A 14,912-nucleotide genomic window follows, 5' to 3' on the forward strand; every position below is an offset into this window, starting at 1 on the left:
TACGTGTCTTACATTAGGGCTCTCCTCAGTGGGATTCTCCAGGGCCATCAGGGGGGCTGAGACTGCGTGAAGGCTGACAGCAGACCACAGGACCACCCCACAGCGGTGGAGCCAAAGGAGGGGGGCCGGCAGGGTCTGTTCTGGGGATAATGCCCCATCTGCTCCATCTAAGCAACAACAATTCAGGAAGTTCTGAGTAGGGACTGTCACATCCCAAAACTTTCAGTAGTTAGGTGCCAATGTCACTGAAATGGTGCTCGATAATCTACCCAATTTAGACACAATAGCAAAACAATATACTACACTTATGAAATGAAGTTATATTACATATACATATACAATATATATATATATATATATATATATATATATATAATATATATATATATATATATATATATCATACATACATACATACATACATACACACATATATATAGTTCTTGATATTTATTACATCATTCATAATTAAGAAAACACTTTCAAGCTTTTTTTAAAGTAAATATTACTTACTTTAGTTATCAAATAAATTCAACCATAAATGGGTCATTATCGACAATCTAACATTTTTCTAATGATCTAGTACCGGTAGTTATTTTTAAAAATGGATTTGAAATAAATGAATAAATAAAAGTGCAAGCACCCACCCCGGGTCTCTTGCTCTGAATAAGGGGTTTCCGTACTGCAGTTCAGCAGGTTGTTGGGGTACCAGTTGAAGTGGAGGTTGGTCTTGTGCATAGGGCAGTGGGTAACGCAGCATCATTGGCTCTCTGACCTCTGACCTTTGACTCCCTGCTGCCTCCACACTGTTCATACACTGCAGCAACTCCTGCAAGAAAAACAAACAGTCAACAAAATGATTTATATCGTCATATCATCACAAAGTGAGTTCTTAACATACCTGACAGGAAACACTTATTTATTGCTTATAGGAGTAGAACTAGCTAATACAAACATTGTCACTGGAATTGTAAAGATAAAGGACAAACCTGCCTTGATGCTTAAATTACCAGCACTGGCAATTAATTTCATAATCAATATTACAAACGAGACCCAGTGTAATTAGACACTACAAGAACCTGAATAAAATATTGGTTAATTATCTTCAACCAAAGAAACTGAAATCTTGAGTACTATTGTAATAAAGATTAAATATTACCAGTCTTTAAATAGCACTGACACAGTGTAAAACTCTCCTCATTTTTTTTTTTTAACTCTTTTTCTTGTTTTTCTTTCCCTCTCCTTTGACCTCATATCCATGAGCCATGATTAGAGGTATTATTCACACATTTAACATTTAACACAAGTGCTGATGGGTAATCAGGGAGCTGAATGTGGCATTTAGCCGTGACTCTTGGGGCTCAAACATTCACACTCTGCCTGATTTCAGCGTCTAACCTACTAAGAATCAATTAAGGTTTTAATATTTAAAGGTTCTCATTAACATTTAGAAGATCAAGCTAATAATACCAGCTTTAAAGATACTGCAGCTTTTTGGATCTTTGAATAGCAAACAAAGAACAAAATACTAGAGTATATAGCAAGAATTGCTCTTACCTTTTCCAGTCTCTCTTTTTCCCTGGTCACCACCACAAGACTCTCCCTCAGAGCGGACACCTCTCTGTCCTTCTCTGCCATCTGAGTCTGTCAAGGAATTAATAAAACTTCTTATGAGTGCCATCTAGATGTGTATTTTATACCTTGCTCTAAGAACACCCCTTGAAAGTGGTAAACCACTAAAGCCACATCCAACACAAAGTTGCAATTCCTATAATATTTAAAAACAGACGAGGAGCGGCTGTACAGGTTTAAATCCTGATTCTGGACTTGAAATGTTGAGGTGCTTCTCAGGATTTTCTGATCACCAAATCTGACAAATTTCCATTACTTTTGAAATGACTGGTTCAAGCTAGAATCGATTTCATAGAAGTCACACTCAAAAGTTAACGGTTCAAATCAGACATATTAACAACTATTTTTACAATTGTAAAATATATATATATATATTTTAAATAATATATGAATATATTTTGAAAGTATAATTTATTCCTCTAAAGGCAAGCAAAAGCCATTACTCTAGTGTTCAGTGTCACATGATCCTTCAGAAGTCATTCTAATATGCTGATTTGGTGCTCAAGAAACATTTATTATTAGTATCAATGTTTAAAACCGCTTAATATTTTTGTGGAAATTGGGAGCATTTTTTTTCAGGATCCTTTTATAAATAGAAAGTTCAAAAGGAACGCATTTATTTAAAAGATAAATCGTATAAATCTATTTACTCTCACTTTTTAACATTTTTAATGCGTCCTTGTTGAATAAAAGCATTGCATCAGTTTAGTATCTGCTGATCTCCTTCTCTTTCCCTCTTTCTGAGTTATCGTTGTGTAAATGTCTGTTTGGGTTTGAAGTTCAGTTGAAATGGGTTTACTAAAGTCTTAACCAGCTCTCCAGCAAACAGTCATAAAGCATCTGGTGAGAGCGTGTGCATGCGTTTAAACACGCTGTAAATAAGAGACTTTCCTTTTGATGGTGTCTCCATCTTTGTCTAAATACTCAGACATCAAGAGCCCTTTACGACCTCCTTTCCACTTGGCCAGCTTTGTCCTTAATGACTGCTGTGTTCACACACGCTCCCAAGACTGACGGAAATGTGATACCTCAGTGAACCGGATCTAAAAATCAACCCGTGGAAGTTCAACTGTGTTTGCACGCTTGTGTGCGCTGATATCTTATGCAAATGAATGTGTGAGTATCCGTGGCTGGCGTTTGCCTGTCAAGCTGAAGGAACCTGAATCATGCATGCACCTTTGTGTGTGTGTGTGTGTGTGTGTTTACTTACTTTAAACCACTGCTCCTCACTGGCTAGCAGGAGCTTCAGGTTTTCATTGATGGTGCACTGCTCACTCCATTTCACCTCCATGCAGGCAAGCTCAGCTTCAACTGACACGCTGCACTCTTCTTCATCATCTTCCTCCTCTTCGTCGTCCTCCTCCTCATCCTCTTTTTTCTCTTCCTTCCCATCCTGTCCAGGTCTACCTTCATCTCCCAGTCTCCCGGCATCTCTTTGTGTCGCAGGTTTGATCTCGACAGTATATTGATCTTTCAAATGTGAGAAGTTAATGAATAATGCATAAAGTAGTTGGTCACAGTATTATAGAGCATATAAAAACATTAGTCACGAAACTGCTGTGTGACATGACACAATCACAGCCATTAAATATTTGATGTCTAAATGTACAGCTTTGGACATTTAGAATGAGACCAATAACAAATATATGTTATTATATATATTATATATAACATATACATATATGTTTGTGTTTGTGCATGCGTGTGTAAATGCATATATATATATATATATATATATGTACACACATATACATACAGTGACTTAATTTACTTTATACAATAAAAAGTGTAATATTGTGAAATATTATTATAATTTAAAATAATGATTTACTATTTAATATATTACTCCATTAAGAAAAGTCTTTAGTGTCACATGATCCTTCAGAAATCATTCTAAAATGCTGATTTGGTGCTCAAGTGATGCATTTTTTTTTTTTTTTTTTTGGATAAAAAGCATTTATTTGTAGCATTCATTTCTAAAAAAAAAAAAAAAAAAAAAAAAAAACCTTACCCCAAAACTTTTAGTACTAATTTTATTTATTTATTTATATATTTTATTTACTTTTACTTTATGTTTGGTTTTATAGGACATCATTTGACTATATGTAATTCCTTATTCTCCTTGTCAATACCTGTGGGTGGAGTCTCTGCATCTGGTGTGTGTAACTCCTGTGTGGTCTCTGTAGAAGCGTCATTCCTATTACAGTCCTAAAACATATGCAATATTTTAAGATTTCACACAAAAGAACAATATAGGAGGGTGTTTTCACAACAGACTTCACTTATAAACCTCAACTAACATACATAAAGACAAAATGTAAGACTGCTTAACATCTTATGTACAAAATTAAATGTATCATTGTAAGAGTAAAAGCTTTATTGTAACATTTTTGAAAAGTTTACCACCTGTGTAAAGCCATCATTTCGGTTACTACTCTCCCCCAGTTGCTGGGTCAGTTTGGTGACTTGTCTTTGCAAACGTTGGCACTCTCTGTATTTCTCTTTGTAGTGCTCTGCAGCCATATTCAGACGCAGTTTTAATTCCTCAACCTCCTTTTGTAGCTCCGCCTCCAACTCTGAAACCACACCCCCTCCATCTCCAGCCCTGCCCTGAAATGTAAAAAAATATAATAATAGCATGAATAAAGCATGAATGCAAGAAAGAGAAAGAGAGTTATCTCACAGTTCACACTGTCTAAACACTGTGTCTAAACCATGTGTTGGTCATATTGTTATTAATAGATATATACAATCAAATAAACATAAGGGACAGTTAGTGGTGGTTACCACTTCCTGTGATGCCTGGCTTCTCATCCTGTCCAGCTGATTTTGAGCATGTCTGCATTCTTCCTGGGCTTCAGTTAGACGGGCTCTGAGGTCTTCAGCCTCCTGACGGGCACGGTACAGCTCAGCCATGGTGCGATCTCGCCCGCCGGAGGCATCACGTAACTCAGAGCCCAACATAGCGGCCTGCTGCCGTGTGGCCTGGAGCTGCTCCTCAGCTTGACGCAAGTGCTCTTTCAGGCCCTGGAGATGCGCACAATGCATTAGGACGAGGAAACGTGGGTTATGTGAACACAGACAATCAGTCAAGAGTTTGGAATAGTTTTTTTTTGTTTTTTTATGTTTTGAATACTCACCAAGGATGCATTTATTTGATCAATAATACAGTAATCCTTCAAAAAGTATTTGAATATGCTTATTCAATGCACATTATTATCATTATTCATGCTTAATTTTTCATAATGGTTCTTATTACTATCAATGTTGAAAACTGCTGCTTAATAATTTTGTGGAACTCTGATTCTTTGAGGAATAGAAAGTTCAAAAGAACAACATATATTTGAAATATGAATCCTTTGTAACATAAACGTCTTTATTGTCACTTATTGATCAATTTAGTGCGTCCATGCTGCATTAAAGTTTTATTTCATTTTCTTACTTACCCGAATCATTTATATGGTAGTGATTCATGGTTTTCTAGAAAATATTAAGCAGCAAAAATTGTTTCCAACATTGATAATAATAAGAAATGTTTTTTTGAGCACCAAATCACCAAATTTCTGAAGGAAATGCTGAAAAATGCTGAAAATTCAGCTTTGCCATCACAGGAATAAATTACATTTTAAAATGCATTAAAACAGAAAACAGTTATTTTAAATTGTAGCAATATTTCTGTTATTTTTATTTACTGTATTTTTCATCAAATAAATGCAGCCAGTGGTGAGCATAAGAATCTTTTTTCAGAAACATTAAAATTGCAATTATTCCAAAATTTAGACTGGTAGTATTTATTGTATTTGTATATATTCTTTAAATCAACGTCTATTACGGCATCGGTGGGCTGTGTGTCTCTCTCTGTGCGTAGTCGGTGTAGTTCATCCTGGTACTGTGCGATGGTGACCTCCCTGTTCAGCTCCACCGCCTTCAGCATCTGCAGCTCTGCACTGAGTTTAGTGTTTTCCAGCTCGGCGCTGCGCACGTGAGACTGTAAGTGTGCACACAACATAGATCGATGCACATCACACAACTGATCAATGAATATGATTACACCTGATTAAATACATATGATACATATGAAAACCTGTAGATACAACACACACTTACTTTGTAAAGCTCCCTCTCATCTCTCTCACTCTTCAGTTGAGTTTGTAGACTGTCCCGCTCAGAAATCACCTTCTGTAGCCTGTCTCTTAAACTGGACAACGCAAAAAACGTAATACAGCATATAAATCCTCTACTATACATATGCATTCCAATCCAAATCTAATTTAGAACTGAAAATAAATATGTCAAAGAGAAAGATTATGGAATAAAAAGGAAATACTTAAAAAAAAAATCATAACATTGATCATGTGCGTATGGATGATTAGATGTTGTTGACTCCAAGACGTTCAATGGATCATATCCAACACATCAGTTTTAACACAAACCTGCAGAGTTTAAGTGCTGCTGTCAACAAAGCAAAAGGATGGCAGATCAAATGCTAATATTATGAAATGTACTTTTTACATTTTATTTATAAATAAACCTTTTTTTCAATTTACCTCATTGTTATCATGAAAAAAATTATTACAAATAAATAAAATGTAATTAAAAGTTAATAGATTTCTATTCTGGTCTGGTGAGGTGTGTATGGGCCTTACCAGTCCACTTCGGTGTCTTTAAGAACAGCTTTTTGCTTGATTTCTAGCAGGTCCTGTTCAAGTTGTCTCACTCTAGCTTGAGCCTCCTCCTTCTCCTCCAGCAGGCCTTTCTGCAGCTCCTGCAATTGGACAGCATAAGCTATCAATCCCACCTTTCAGCCAATCAAAATACTCCAAGCATTTTATCCAATAGCACACATCTGTCAAACGTGATCTAACCAATCATTTAAGAAACATGTACAATCAAACACATACTTTACAAAATAGTTATTTCAGAAAATTGTACTAATCTTATAAACAATATCGGAATATTATCAGTAATGCAGGTATTAGTCTGATCCAGTCTATCCCCATCAAAATACAAAAAAGCAAGCAAGCAAACAAACTTGCAGAAAAAGAGGGGGGTTGGATTTCACTTTTGCGGCGGTGTCTCATATTTAACAGTCATCACCAGTAAATCACAGTAACATCTGGTTCTGAAAGCACGCATACACGCCTTGTCCTCCGGCTAATCTGGTGACTCGTGGGGTTTTACGGCCGATGATGTTTCGGAATTGCAGCACAGGCGAATAAAATGTGCAGTCGTAAAATTAGCAGCCACAAAATATATACTCATGTTCTCACGAGAAAGTGGAAGTCGGTTTTCATATGTAAGTTCTGACAGTTTAACAGACACATGCACACTTATGGCATATGAAAGGGTCTGTGTAACTGGGGTGTGAGACAGAAATATGAAAGTGTTTATGTTTTATTTGTGGTGTTCTCTGTCCTTTTGTGACACACATAATTCACACTTACAGACTTCAGTGGGGTCTCCAGAGGAAACACCAGGGGGCGCTGAAAGACCAGCAAAGCAACTGAATCATATCCTGCTGTTTTCTGGGCTCTTGCGGAGTTTAATGTGCTTGTTGTGCATCAACACCACATCAGAGCCAAGATCCTTTTTTTCATATTCTATGCTGATGTTGAGGGAAAATCTCATTTTGTGGAAGAGATTTAACATCGTAAAACGTGGTAGATACTTGACATGACATTGACCATATTTAATAACTAATTGATGGGACTTACATGTTTTTTTTTTCTTGATTTATGCCATCTAGGGCTATTTTTGTGGCAAGAAAAGTTGACAAAACCAGTTGAAATAAGTAGATAAATTAATAATTATTTAAGAAAATAAATAAAAGATAGACAGGATCAACTGCCATTACACCGTTACACTACCGTTCAAATGTTTGGGGTAAAACAATTTAAAGAAATAAATCGTTTTATTCAGCAAGGATGCATTAAAATGTTACAAAATAATAATAATATTAAGCAGCATACTTGTTTTCAATGTTGATCATTTTTATGTTTATTGAGCAGCAAATCAGCACGTTAGAATGATTTCTGAAGGATCATGTGACACTGAAGCCTGGAGTAATGATGCTGAAAAAAAAATTCAGCTTTGCATGACAGGAATAAATTACATTGTAAAATATATTAAAATAGAACATTTTAATAATATTTTACAATATTACTGTTTTCAATGTATTTTTGATCAGATAAACGCAGCTGAGTATAAGAGACTTCTTTCATGAACTTATAAAGTTCTTACTGACCCCAAACTAGAGAAGAGTATTGTAAATAGCCTTCATCAAAGTACCATGGTATTACTAAATGATGTAGCATGATACCATCACATTACCATATTTTGTAAAGGACAGTAAAGTCAAATTAAAAGGGAAAGACAAAAGAAAAGAATGTTCTGAAAATGCCGATGAAAAAGTTTGAATAAATGAGTTATTAATGGGAAATAATATGAATTAGGGCTGTTAACATTAACCAACAAAATGAAAAACTGTCCCACAGTTTCTTCAAACTCTGCCCTTCAATGACACCTCAGCCAATCGAATGTTTGCAAACCCCTTAGACATTAAATGACAAGCTTCTCACAGAGCATGAGGCTGTCACAAAAACAGTAATTTCAGTGATATGTATCCGATAGTAGTGACATTTTATGTGTGGTATTTAAAAAAAGAGCACCTTTGAATATCATCAAAACAAAGCAGGCAAAACTGAAGAAGGAAAAGAGAGACAGAAAGAGCGGGAGAGAGAAAATCCCGTGACTGGCCGCTGTTGACTCAGTGACTGGGCAGGTCTCCATCTTTCTGTTGAGTGGTTTTGGTGGACATTAACTCCTGGCTGCCTGCTCGCGTTTGACGTCACGTCTACCCTCTGTGGTCAACATGGCTTCAGGCCCAAGTAAACCTTTCTCGGTCTCTTTCTCTTCATTCTTTCTCAAACCCCGGTTCTTTCACTCAAAGTAAATCATCCTCAGCACAGTCAGATTTACATATGGAGAAATCACATGACTTCATGGGGAAGGTCAGTAATGCACACAGAGGCACAGTCACACGGCCATTATCTGATAAGATAAAGTGCTCTGTGGGAGTAAGTTCACCGTCAGTCAAACAGAAAAGCGTTTTACACTTGGAGACAGAAAGTCTTATAGCATGAATGTGCACATAGACACACAGGAGAGCGCTTTGATGTGCAGATAACTTGAACTTGTGATCTCTGCTGTGTTGCATGCAGCTTAAACACGGTGTGTGTGTGTGTGTGTGTGTGTGTGTGTGTGTGTGTGTGTGTGTGTGTGTGTGTGTGTGTGTGTGTGTGTGTGTGTGTGTGTGTGTGTGTGTGTGTGTGTGTGTGTGTGTGTGTGTGTGTGTGTGTGTAAGTCATCTTTGCTGCTTCATTGATTGGTCACTTTTATGTGCGAGTGTGTATTAGTGTGTACCTGGTACTGTTGTCTTTGTCTCTCCTGTAGCTGATCTCTCTCCTGTGTGAGGAGGTGTAGTGCTTTCTGCAGTTCTTTGCACTCCTGTTGAACTTCCTCTACACGCTGCTGCTCACACACACACACACACACACACACACATACAGATAATAAGCCAAAAGGAAAAAGACACAAGCTTTATTCCCAAACCTGGTGAGATGCCTTGCTTCCTACATAGACAGCTGCCTTCTAAGACAGCATTTTACCATAATGGAAGCTCAAGAGTGACGAATTCTTTACAAAGGCAGCAGTTTATATTTTTTGTATTTATAATTTGTATTCAGATTGTAAATACAGCATTTTTAATTGACAATTATTAATTGTCACAATGCATTCTTGCAAAGAATATATGCAACTCTACTTTATAATTTGACTAAAACAAGTTTGTTTAAGAGAGACCATGATTATGTTGCCTGTATTTTGCATCAGGAGCACAACTGTGATACCCTAAAATTCTGCATCCGTAGGCAGCTTACTAAGTTTTGGAACAAAGCAGAGATTTCCGCTCTTGTATGTGTGATTAGCATACCTCAAGTAGTCCGGTCTTTGTCGTCACAACCAGTATGTCTGAGTTCCCATCATCTTCCACTGTCAGTAGCTCCTCCCCTGTGGGCGTGGCTGAGCGGAACTGGAATGGCGTGCTCGCACCTCTGATTTCACCCGTGTGTGTGACGTAGCAGAACTGATAGAACTCACCATCACTACGGGGAACATAATAACCTAGGAAACAGCATGTATTTGATTACCGCTTTTGTCTTTATCAGATGCACCCTCTTAAATAAATGTACAATAGAACTGTCTTCTGCAAACAAAGCAAAGCAAAAAGCGAAAAAAAAAAGACAAAACAAACATCAAAGATGAATTCTGCATGAACTTTCAAAAGTTCTGAAATAAAAAAGTATGACTCCTTCCATTTTAACTTAAATAACAGTGATAACTTATTGTCTGGTTGTGCAATATATATATATATATATATATATATATATATATATATATATATATATATATATATATATATATATATTAGCACAATAACTAATTAACTACTAATAAATATTAATAACACCCACATTCACAGTCCAATTAAATTATGAGGGATGAAAGCAAAAAATGTGTGTGTGTGTGTGTGTGTGTATACCCTGAAAGATGATGGTTCGATGAACAGTGGATCCCTCAGTGTAGTTTTCAGGCATGGGAGACCAGAGGAACGTGTAGTAGTCTCTTGCACTGCTCCAGCCCACCTAACACACACACACACACACACATATACACACGCACACAACAGCAACTGTGTCAGAACTAAAACTTTTGTGACCAGACCAATGAAGGCCTATGAAAACGGTTACTGTAAACCATATAAAAACACTAGTTCATTTTGACCATAACAATTCAAGCAAAACTATATAAACACAGAGACTATATAAAAAAGTTTAAGGGACACCCAGTCAAAGCAGATGGAAAGTGAGTGAGAAAAAAAGGAACTTTACTTACTATCAATACATTAAACCTGAGGGAGATCTAAAGTCTTGAATACTTTGTTTCATATTGATTTCACAGGTTATAAATATCACAATGAGCTCAAAGAGGAATGGAAACACTTCTGTGGAATGGAAACACCTTCTGCACGTCTTAGGCACAGTGTATGTGCAGGGTTGGAAAAGGAGGCGTAACGGAAAAAAAGGAATGGGAAAAATGTGCAAATTTTACACTTGCTTCAAAGTCGGCTAAAAATGTTGTGGTTACTCTGAAAAGTGTGTGTGTGCAGGTGAATTTCATAATTTTTGCCTTTGCAAGAGTAAAAAAAAGCAAGTGTAAAACCACACATATGTGTGTGCACATACATGAGTAACTGTATGGTTTTGCACAATTGTAAATGAAATATGATGGAAATGAAGTAAAGAATGTAATCCACCATCATAAACATGCCACATGTGGTTACATCTTACAGTTACAAACAAGCCACACACACACACACACAGTCAGCAATTTGTCATTGTGATTTTTCACAGCACTACCTGACATTTACTTTGATTACAATACATCACATCTGTAATCTCTTTTTTTTATGGAAAGTATTCTGCTTTCATCTGGAAGGCAGTCATCTGTGAAGAAATCACCTATTAATTACAGAGAAGAGAAGAAAAGAGGAGAGCAAGAGGAAAGAGAAAGAGAGAAGGCATCCGAGTGTGTTTCAAACAAGCCATGCTTGCACATACAGGACTGATAAATGATAAATTAAATAATAAGAGGGCTGACGTAACTATAAATCAGGTGCATAAGAACATGTCTGGCATGTGTGTGACAGCTTAATTATATAGTCCTTTTCAGAATGTGTGTGTGTGTGTGTGTGTGTGTCTGTGGACAAACTGTATGGATGTGTATATGCATGATAACACAGCATTTTTTAGCATTGCTTAAAGGTAGCCTGTTTTCAACATGTCTCAACATACTCCTTGATAAAGAGTACTATGTATGTTCACCTGGCCAACCTAAAAAGGTTTTTTTTTTTTTTTTTTTTTTTTTACACAGGTGTGTATGCAGTATTTTTTTGTACTGTGTGTACAAATAAATAGAAGAAAAAACTACAGCTAAATATATGTAAAACCTTACAAATAAAAATATAAAATACAAGTATTTAAATATAATAAATAACATTTAATATGAAATTATCATATTAATTTTAAACTGAAATTTTGCACATTAAATAAAAAGGGATAATGCAAGTCCAATTTAAAACTCTGAAGCTAAATGTCTGTAGAGCTTTAAAAATTAAAAAGATAAAATATAATTATTTACATACAATTAATAACATTTCATCAAAATATTAAATGCAACCATTTAAAACTGAAATTTTGCACTTTAAGTAAAAAAAGGACATTGCAAGTAGAAATTAAGGAGCTGGAGGTAAATACTTTTAGGTCTTTACAAAAATATAATTAAATTATTTATATATAATTACGAACATTTCATATAAATATTACATGCAATTATGTAAAACTTAATTTTTGCACTTCAAATAAAAAGGGACATTGCAAATACAAATGTAAAAAAGCTGCAACTAAATATTTGTAGGACTTTACAAATAATAAAAAAAATACAATATACAAGTACAATTATTCAAAAATAATTAGCAACTTTTAATATAAAAGGTGAATTTAAGTTTTGCACTCTAAATAAACACTTTATTTACTTTATTTTAATTTTTTATTTTAGTTGAGTTAAAAAACAAACAAACAAACACCTGCACATAGAAAATGTTAGTAATTGTTAAATTATTATGCAACTCACTGCTGAAGGAGTAGTACTTCCTCAACAACACCAGAGGGAGCCTGTGGTTCACTAAGTAATATAAAGCACAGGCTAAGGTGTGTGTACTGAGTGTTTGTGAGTGCCTGAAGAATATTTCCCACATTACCTCATCGATAATTTAAATACAAGTCCATAGATACTGTCTGAATACATCCAAGTGTGACTACAATTATCCAGTTATACATTACACATAACAGCTAATATCTGTTATTACACTGCATCTTATTGCAGATGCAAGGATGAAAGGAGAAAATATTAAAGCAAAAGAATAAGGAAGGCATCATTTGTCATGGAAACACTCATGGCATCCAGCACAACAGCACATGCAATCAAACACACACACACACACACACACACACCGCAACTCTATTCCCCGTAAACTAACCATCAAAAACAAGAGTGATATTGAGTGGATTAACCATCTTTTTTCCAATCCACATTTTCCCCTGCAACCTACCACTCTAAATGCTGTCTGGAAAGATCTGGTTGATTTGAAGTGCCTTTTATACCAGTCATAAACTGTCACCGTATCTTAACAAGATGAAAAGTTTCCATGCGCTCATTTCCTCTTGATTAAGTGCGAGATTAAATTTCAAGATGAAAGAAGAGCAAGAGAAAAGAAAGTGAGATTAAATTAAATCGGGATAATTTTCTTTCAAAAAGCATTTCTGTGTATGCAAGCCTAAATATTGTAGGCCCTGCAAAGACCATATCTTGGTGAACTATTAACGTACGCCAACCTTAAAGATGCCAACCCAGTCTTTGGGATGTGGGATGATGAAGGGGGTGAGTGTGTAATGACATTCAAGCGCTGTCTGCGGGAGGAAGCTCTTCCCAACATTCTGGAAGATGACATGGGCGAAGTTGGACGTCTCCATGACAACACTTCCTCCTCCACCAGCAGATGCTCCTGTATTACAGGCTGATGACATCATAAGTGCTCAAGGAAAGCCTGTGATTGGTCTACCTGAAACAAGAAGGAATGTAAATAACAAAGAAATAATGAGGTTTAACTGACCCAATTTCTGTTTCATGATATAGGCAGGGGATATTGTTCAGTCAAATGCTCATTAGTACAAAATTAACCCCAACAGGGACTCACTGTGAATGATATTTAAAAAATTATTCTGTATTATTACTCAGCTACTTACCAAATAAATAAAATCACTTAAAAATAGTGATTTAAAATGATTTTATATTATTTTCAGAGACCTCGGAGAACCATAACACCAACATAGCTACATAGGAATTCCTATAAAACATAGCTAAAAAAACACTCCTTTTACGGAATTAAAGGCCAATCATACAATATGGCCCTGGAATTATTAAAAAATAAACCAATCAGAATCAAGCATTCCTTAAAGTGTACATAAGTCTATCTTAATTCATTTTAAATCCTAAGATGTTCACAAAAGTTAATATATATACAGCCACTTTGAAAGAAACAAAACAAAAGAGTTTACATTGAAAATTATAATGGTGTGAATAAGCAATGCATAATTCAAAATAAACTATAGGTCATTCTACTGCATTAAACTGTTATTTAGATGCTTAAATATATCTGAGCTAACATACAATTGGTTTAAGCCCATGTACATCTGCATGAAGAAGACCTGCCCTATTTCAGGCAGGATGGGGCGATGCCGAGAAGGCCTGTGTGCATGCATGGCACTGCTGATGCTGCTTGCCATCCCTGCCCAGGCCTTTAACATCAATGACAGCAAATGACATATTCGCTTTGAACTCATTATATGACGGTTTAAAACATAATATTCCTTCTTAATCATAATAAAGCATGTTTGCGTAAACCGAAAGCGACTTTCTAGATATATTTCACTTGCATCATGTTGCTAACTAACAAGTCGCTGCGGATTGTAATCGTAGCTACAAGTATACTAGATGATGTGGCATGCGTCTATTTATTATACGGCGTAAATTACTGCCGGTGCCTTTAGAGGATAAACTGAAGAGTTTTAATCATCCCACTGCAATCCCACCCCTAAACACATCGAGATGGACCGCATGCAATTCCAACATATATTTCCAAGATTAACACTATATATATATATATATATATATCTATATTATAAGACGTCACTCAATATGTCCGTTATACCTGTAATCCATGTTTACTTGAAGATCTGTAACTCTTGTTATTTAGATTGCTAGACAACGCAGATTGAGCGCGTCTCTGTCATGTAGCTGAACCGGGTGTCAACATGTTTTGGGAATCTAGGAACGTCATGCTGCTTCCGGTCGGTTGCGCCCTGTGATTGGTTTATTTACTCTTTTCACCGAGATCCGTGGCTTACCATTGGTTACTGGATAAGACCAGCATAATAGAAGTGGGAATTCTGATTCTTTTCAGAGAATCGGTTCTCTCGAACAGGAACCGGTTCAAAAAAATACTAGTTTATAGAATATAATATGGTTGCTGTATGCAGATCTGATTGTTTAGGTAACGTTTGATCATTTATTATGTTAAGAGTGAAATTAGAATAGTTAAATTT

At 35.9% G+C, this 14,912-nt stretch overlaps 1 pseudogene; it reads right to left on the minus strand.

Moving 5' to 3' along the window:
• Nucleotides 1-647: 647 nt before the first annotated feature.
• Nucleotides 648-14,635, minus strand: LOC113069986 (tax1-binding protein 1 homolog A-like; annotated as a pseudogene).
• Between the last annotated feature and the right edge of the window lie 277 nt (nucleotides 14,636-14,912).

Source organism: Carassius auratus, unplaced genomic scaffold (assembly GCF_003368295.1).
Source record: "Carassius auratus strain Wakin unplaced genomic scaffold, ASM336829v1 scaf_tig00002643, whole genome shotgun sequence".
Lineage (NCBI taxonomy): Eukaryota > Metazoa > Chordata > Actinopteri > Cypriniformes > Cyprinidae > Carassius > Carassius auratus.